Source organism: Balaenoptera physalus (genome assembly GCF_965194825.1).
Source record: "Balaenoptera physalus genome assembly, chromosome: 2".
Lineage (NCBI taxonomy): Eukaryota > Metazoa > Chordata > Mammalia > Artiodactyla > Balaenopteridae > Balaenoptera > Balaenoptera physalus.
In genome coordinates this window covers 58,663,895-58,671,943 of record NC_138883.1, presented here as the reverse complement: position 1 = coordinate 58,671,943, position 8,049 = coordinate 58,663,895, and the positions used below count along the sequence as shown (strand labels likewise).

General features: G+C 32.5%; 1 long non-coding RNA gene across 1 annotated transcript; it reads left to right on the top strand.

Annotated features, from left to right (window-relative positions):
• The first annotated feature begins 413 nt into the window (after window positions 1-413).
• LOC309654738 lies at window positions 414-5,950 on the top strand. The gene is made up of 2 exons (XR_014260425.1): window positions 414-3,201; window positions 3,522-5,950. It is a non-coding gene; the product is annotated as an uncharacterized lncRNA (long non-coding RNA).
• Window positions 5,951-8,049: the final 2,099 nt, after the last annotated feature.

Below are 8,049 nucleotides of genomic sequence, written 5' to 3'. Positions count from 1 at the left end.
ATTAGGGTGTTTATGTATTACAGCAGCAACTATTAATAAATATCTGATGTTTCTCTGACTCTAAAGGACTCTAAAAATGAAGTATCAAGTTTTTCAATAGCCCTAATCCTTCACTGGATATCAGGATCCCATCCCATACATTTCAAATACCTTATTTAAAATTCTTCAAAAGAGGTACTGACTACTCTTTGTAATCCTTGTTCTGAATTGTTATGGAGTAATACATAGGACATTATCATATGACTTGTTTTCAACATGACAATGTCTTGCCTGCTAATGTATTACCAGAATCATCAGAACTTTGAATCTGACTATGTCTCTGCTAGTGACCAAGAAGTCTACCGATCAATTAAACAGAAACCGATCAATTAAACAGAAACTCTTCAGTCTCGAATGTCTCTGCATTCCCTTCTAAAAAATCACTTTATCTAGAAATTTTACCACCTTCTAGACATTAAGGTAAGAATAAACAGGAAAATAGAGGTTTTAAAGTCTTAAAATATTAAGAAAGATCCTTAGTGGTTTGTTCTCACTTGAATTTGTACCTATAGGACTCCCCTGATTTGTTGCCTTATCTTTCAGCTTGTCTTATGTTTATCATGGCTAGGTCATTTTCAAAATCACTTTCCTCCTTCAGGTCTCTAATATCCTATAAGCAAATTCAAATCCAATATGCTTCTATTATTCTATTATCAACTACCTTCATCGTATTCATAGGAATTAATTGGCTGCTTATTAAACACAGAAAACTCAGAAGAACAGTTCATGTACATTGTACATTTTAATCATCATAAACATACTGTAGAACAAGCACTAATATTTTGATTGACAAATGAAAATATAGAAGCTTGTTGCCAAAGTTTTCAGGGATATTAAGTGGCAAGGCCAAATTTAACTCAAATCTGGTTAAGCCAATATATTCACTGTCATGTACCACCTCTCTCACTGGATTTATTGTCCAAAGTATCTGATGCTCAATGTTATAGTAACAGGAAAAACAGATTAAGACCCCATAATATAAAGCATAATCTGAGATATTTATCATTGACTTCAAAGGTGTTAAGAACATGTCCTAATATTGAAAATACTTGTTTGTGGAAATTGCCATTCACTTGTAATGTTAATCTTAGATTGCTTTGCAAAAATAGCGAACTGGACCACCCTCCAAAACATATTATAAGGCACATTGTTCCCAGGTTATAGAAATAGAAATCAGTTCCAATTAGCAATTTATTCTAGGTACATATTTCTAACTTAGAAAAATTGCATACATATATTTGACTGAGTCCTCTATTTGTCTTTATCTGAAGAAGCCTATTAAATTCAAATGTGTGGCACATTTGAGTAAAGTAAGAGGAAATAATTAATGTGGTTCAGCCACACTGTGTGGGATTTACTCATGTTACTGCCAAGATTTGAGCAGAATGTAAGAAATTATCGATCATCAGTGTCTCACAACTTCTTTCATCAATTTAAAGCACAGTCACATCTGGAGTCTTTACTCCTCACAGTAAATTTAGCACACTGTGAGTGCCAATTTAAAGAGTTGGAAAAGGCAACATGAGGGTAAGCAATTTCAGGAAGTAATATATTTCTCTTAAGCTACTACTAGCATATACAATTAGTTATAGAATTACCCTTTCATTTCCACTGTCTTGTACTTAAAACTTGAATGTAATGAAGTACTCCAGTAAATAGATGTGTTCCTACTCTTCCTTTTTTTGTTTCTTCTGTCTCATTTGCTTTAAAATTCTTATTCTTTAAACTTATAATCTTTGTTCACACCAAATCATTTTATTTAAAAAAGCTTTTTTCTTCTCATTCAGAGTGAAGGTGGCAATTTGATAGAAGGTGTGCATATGGTTTTTGAAAGAGGTTTTAGCTTCTTCTAGGAATTACCATAAATAAACTCCCAAGGAAAGAATCTTCCTGTGGGCAGTAGAGCATAGTGCAGTGGTTTCCATATTTTAGTGTGCATGTGTCATCCAAGATGTTTTGAAAAATTACAGATTTTAGGACCTTACCTTAAGATATTTTAATTCTATATGTAGGAAGGGAAGTAGGAAAATGAATGTTAATAAGTAAATTGGTGGATCTGATTCAAGTAGTCTGATATTGGAGAATCATTTGTGTAGATTCCAAGAATAAAAGATCTGAAATAAAAGTGATGGAGGAAGCCTTTGGTGTCAGCCCATAGTGGTCTCTGTGGGGCAGACATCTTACGTCTAAGCCCACATGTTTTCTTGAGTTGCAGTGAGTCTGATACTAACATGCATCCCCAACTAAGAAAGCTTTCCTGTCCCTGGAACTTCAGAAGAGACATTTATATTTAGACTATTTGCCCATTAATCTTGATCTCTATTGAAGAATCTTACCTGAATTAATTACTATGATGTTTATAAAATGATGATTTTCTAAAGCTATTATTTCTTCAGTATTTATGATTTAGCATTCTATTGTTTAAAAAAGAGGTTTTCCTTTTCCCTGATCTATCTATCTATCTGTCTATCATCTATCTACCTATCTGTCATCTACCTATATGTGGTTTTATCAACTTTGATTGTTGGATTAGTAATTTATTCAATGGATTATAGTCTGTTACTGTCATTATTCATTTTGATGTTCAAATCATGCCTGATTGGACACTAGTAGCCCCTTTTAAACTATTCCCACACTCCTTTTACATGGTGCCATCATTTTTTTCAGCATTTTCCTTACTTCTGGTTCAAGACTTTTAAGACTCATGTTATATATTTCTTGCTCCAGCCCTGGAGTCACTAATTTCTCTGAGATTCCAAGGAGATTTGGGTTCATTTTATTGGTGAACAATATTTACAAACAAATATCTGGGTCCTGGTTGTAGTTATTGCTACTTGAGTGTCATTGCTTCTGTGCCTTCTAGGTGAACAAAGAGAAAAAAGATTAAAATGTCTTTGGTTCAGCCCAATACATGGAGATACTTCTAATTCCAATGCAAATGTTTTCTTTGTATTTCTCAGTTCCAAATTGTATTTAATTTCTCCAATAGGAGGAACCAGACGCCAAACAGCTTCTCAAAATTTATTCACATGTAATCCTACAAAACAAAATAATTTCAGAGTGGTTATACCACTAATTCAAAAGTCAAAAGTCAAACATACCAATTAGAGTTCTAGGTTGACTTGCAATTATTTTTATTTTGAATAAAGATATATAGTAGAAGTACTGTATATTTTCTTTTTTTTTTAATTTTTATTTATTATTTATTTATTATGTTTATTTTTGGCTGTGTTGGTCTTTGTTTCTGTGCTAGGGCTTTCTCTAGTTGCGGCAAGCGGGGGCCACTCTTCATCGCGGTGCGCGGGCCTCTCACTATCGCGGCCTCTCTTGTTGCGGAGCACAGGCTCCAGACGCTCAGGCTCAGTAGTTGTGGCTCACGGGCCCAGTTGCTCTGCGGCATGTGGGATCTTCCCAGACCAGGGCTCGAACCCGTGTCCCCTGCATTGGCAGGCAGATTCTCAACCACTGCGCCACCAGGGAAGCCCCTGTATATTTTCTTATTTTCCTTCTTTTTAGCAAAAAACACCATTTTATACATAAATATAAATAAATATTTAGGTGCACTTTTTAAACTTAATATATCCTAGAAATCCCTCCATTTCACTTCATGGAGCTCTTCCTTATGCTTTTTGCAGATGCATAGTGCTCAATTGCATGGTTAAACCAAAGTGTTTTCAAGCAATATCTTATGCATGAGAACTTAGGCTGTTTTCAGTATTTTTCCATTAAAAGTATCACTGCAATTGATAACTTTGTACATATGTATTTTTGTATAATCAAAAGTGTATCTTTAGGGTAAATACCTAGAACGGAGATTTCTCAAAGAATAAACGCATATGTAATTATATAGTTTTGTTAGATACTATCAAATTCACTTGCTTAAGGGTTGAATTTGCAAGTCTGCTATTATGAATGAAGATGAATAACTTTTCCCAGGACCATTTTTACATTTTTCTTTTTTTAATGAATTGACTGTTCATGCCTTTTGCCCAAGTGCATTTTCCCTTAGATTTTTTACCTTATGCTTTTCCTCCATTTTAAAGATTCTTTTTATGTTAGGGATATTGGCCCTTTTTTGTGATATATGTTACAAATATTTTCTCCTGGAAATATATAAATATATATATTTTACCATGAAAATATTTTATTTTTCATATTTCTTTTAATCAAGCTAAGTAAGCCTATCCCCATACTCAGTTTATAGAGTAATTAATCCTAATTTCCTCCCAGTATTTGTATGGCTTTACCATTAATATTAAGATTTCTGATCCATATTGAACTTGTGTGTGTATATAATCCAATTTTATTTATTTTTCCCAACTGGCTTTCCACTTCCTGAGCCTATTTTTTTTTTTAAATGTCCATTTATGCTTATTGATGTGAGATGCCACCTTTATCATATGATAAACCTCCTTATGGACTTGAATTATTTTGGGATTTTCAGTTGTAATCTATTGATATTTCTTTGTATCCATGTGCTAGTACTATACTGTTTTAATTAGAATAGCTCTTTATATGATTTAATATAATATTAATATTAGTATTTATATTATTAATAATAAATTAGTATTTCACTTTTGAATATTCCATAGTTTACTTTTATTTTCTGTCTACCATTAGATGTGTATTTGAATTATTTCCATTTTCTGTCCATTGCTATTACTATCCTAATGGATATTCTTATATATGATAACTGGGGCACAAGAACATTAATTTATATGGGTATATATCTACAAATTCTTCAATCACTGAGAGCTTATTCCTGTGATTAATCTCTCAAATAAATTTAATAACTATTGCATATTTTCCTTAAATGATGTAATCTACACTTGTGAAAATATATGCTGTGGACCTAAGAATGATCTCTTTAGAATTATATATATTATATTAATCCATTTGTTTCATTCAGGTTATAATTTTCTCCCTTTGATAACCATTGATATTATGTGCATCCTACATGGCTAGATTTTGTGATCCAGGTCATATTTTTTTCCCTTTGGTAAACACACATAAATATTATTCCTGACATTGGTTTGTAGGAGTGAAAGGAAGATGCCTAAAAAATGGTTTAACTTGTTTCTTTAATGCTTCTGAAGGGACTCTAGAGTAGCAAAGTGGAGAAAACTTTGATCAAAACATAATTCCAAATCAAGGTGAAAAAATATGCTAATATCAAAGAATCCCATTAACTTGCTTCAAACCTCTAGGAATATCCAAAGATTATTGCACTTTCATTAGGATCCAGGTATCCAACATATGGTCTGAGAGTAATAAGTGGCCTATCTGAAAATGCTGGTTGTAACACTTCTGAAACTGTAAGCAAATACCAAAATTATCCAATTAGTTAGCATATATGCATATGTAAACCAGAAGGGTCCCCAAAGCTACCTTCTGCTACCAACTGCTCCTAGCTTTGGTGCAAAATTTACAGGAATTAGATTATTAACTAAAATTGAAACTGCATGAAACTCACTATATAATGAAGAGGTTTACACATTTTCTGTCACTAATATATTCGCAAAAAAAAGCCTTCAAGGATTACTGATGAAAATACATTTGAATACATTGGTCATAAATTCTTATAATACATTATCTGATAAAAGCTCAAAGTCAATTGCTTCACTAATGTTACCAATTAAAAATTTCATGAAGTCCATGAATTTTGATTACTATTATAGTTATCTAATAATTTTCAGAAAAGAAAAACAAAACTAAAATTTATAAAAAGAATGGACATACACAATTCACTCAAGGAGAATTATGTCTACTATCTTCAACTTCCCATACTCAATCAAAGGTTAGTTATGCTGCAGAATTAAAATGTAAGAACATAGTACCAGGTAAACATTCAATGTTATGGGAATTAGAATAAAATCTTCATAATACGGCTATCTCCATTTGTGACCAGAAAGTCAGAAGAATTCTTAAGGTTACGCCTATATTAAACAGCAGTAAATAAAATGTAATCTATGTAGCCCATATGAATGATCTCATGTGTTACATTTTTAAGTTTTTTAATATATTTTTATGGTTTCGAGATATAATTAATATCATTATATAAGTTTAAGGTTTACAACATAATGATTTGATATATGTATACATTGTGAAATGATTAGTTTACCATCACCTCATATAGCTACAGTATTTTTCCTTGCAATGAGAACTTTTAAGATCTACTCTGTTAGCAAATTTCAAAAACACACAGAACAGTGTTGTTAACTCTAGCCATCATGTTATAAGTTACGACCCCAGTACTTATTTATAATCGAAGTTTGTACCTTTAGATCATCTTCACCCAGTTCTCCTACCCCCCACCCTCCACCTCTGACAACCACAAACATGATCTCTGTTTCTATGATTTGTTTTTTTTTAGATTCCACATATAAATGAGATCATACGGTATTTGTCTTTTTCTGTCTGACTCACTTCACTTAGCATAATGCCCTCAAGATGCATCCATGTTGTTGCAAATGGCAAGGTTCCGTCTTTTTATGACTGCATGATATTTTACTGTGTGTATATATCACTTTTCTTTATCCGTTTATCTATTGATGAGCACTTAGGTTGTTTCTGTGTCTTGGCTACTGTAAATAGAGCTACAATGAACATGGGGGTGCAGATATCTCTTCCAGATAGTGATTTCATTTTCTTGGGTATATACCAGAAGTGGAGGTGCTGTATCATATGTTAGTGCTATTTTTAATTTTTTGAGGAACCACCATACTGTTTTTCATAGTGGCTGTACCACAGATTACATTCCCACCAATAGTTCATAAACGGTCCCTTTTCCCCACATCCTAGCCAGCATTTGTTATCTCTTGTCTTTTTGATGATAGCCATTCTAACAGGCATGAGGGGTATTTTTGATGGTTTTTATTTCTTTCTTGAACTTCTCATTTAGTTCATGTATTGTTTTCCTAACTTCCTAATTTAGTTGGCACTTTGCTAGACATTTTACACAATTACTCAAATTGTAATAATCACAAAATATCTGCTATATTATAATGGCTTATAAAAGTAAGTACAGAATCCTACCACTGGCAATTTTGCAGTATAAATAATCCAAAAATACTCTCTTGCAGAAATTATAAATAAATTTTATTATTTCTTTTAACTCCATACTTGAACTCTCAAGAAATAGAAATCCCAGAAACATGAACTATTACCCTGAACAATAACATTCCTGGGGTGATAGGAAGAAGAAAACAGAAACTTACTGGCTAGGGCCAAACTCTTAAATCTCAAGGAAACATTTGATTTCCACATTTAAGTGAATTGAAACTCCAAAAGCACAAGTTTCACAATTAAAATAATCCACAACGAGTTAGAATTAGCAGAAGCAAAACATTGGAATTAAGCTTCTAAATATAATTTACATCTAATAGAATTGTTATATAAAGTACATAGCAATAACTAATGAAGATAATTCATAATTATAAAATGTTCAATCCTTCAAGAAGACATGAAATTTCGCAATATTTTAACACTTAATAATATGATTTCAAAATATATTACGAAATAATGACTACCAGAAAAAATAGACAAATACACAAACATACTGCTCTAAAAGAGAAGAAAAAAGAGGAAGAGGATGCATATCCATACAACATTGCAGCAATAAAATGGGATCTTACTAAAGAAACTACGATCATATATGCCACATCTTCTTTATCCATTCATCTGTCGATGGACACTTAGGTTGCTTCCATGTCCTGGCTATTGTAAATAGAGCTGCAATGAACATTGTGGTACATGACTCTTTGAATTATGGTTTTCTCAGGGTATATGCTCAGTAGTGGGATTGCTGGGTCGTATGGTAGTTCTATTTTTAGTTTTTAGTTTTTTAAGGAACCTCCATACTGTTCTCCATAGTGGCTGTAACAATTTACATTCCCACCAACAGTGTATGAGGGTTCGCTTTTCTCCACACCCTCTCCAGCATTTATTGTTTGTAGATTTTTTGATGATGGAACGAAATTGAGTTATTTTTAGTGAGGTGGATGGACCTAG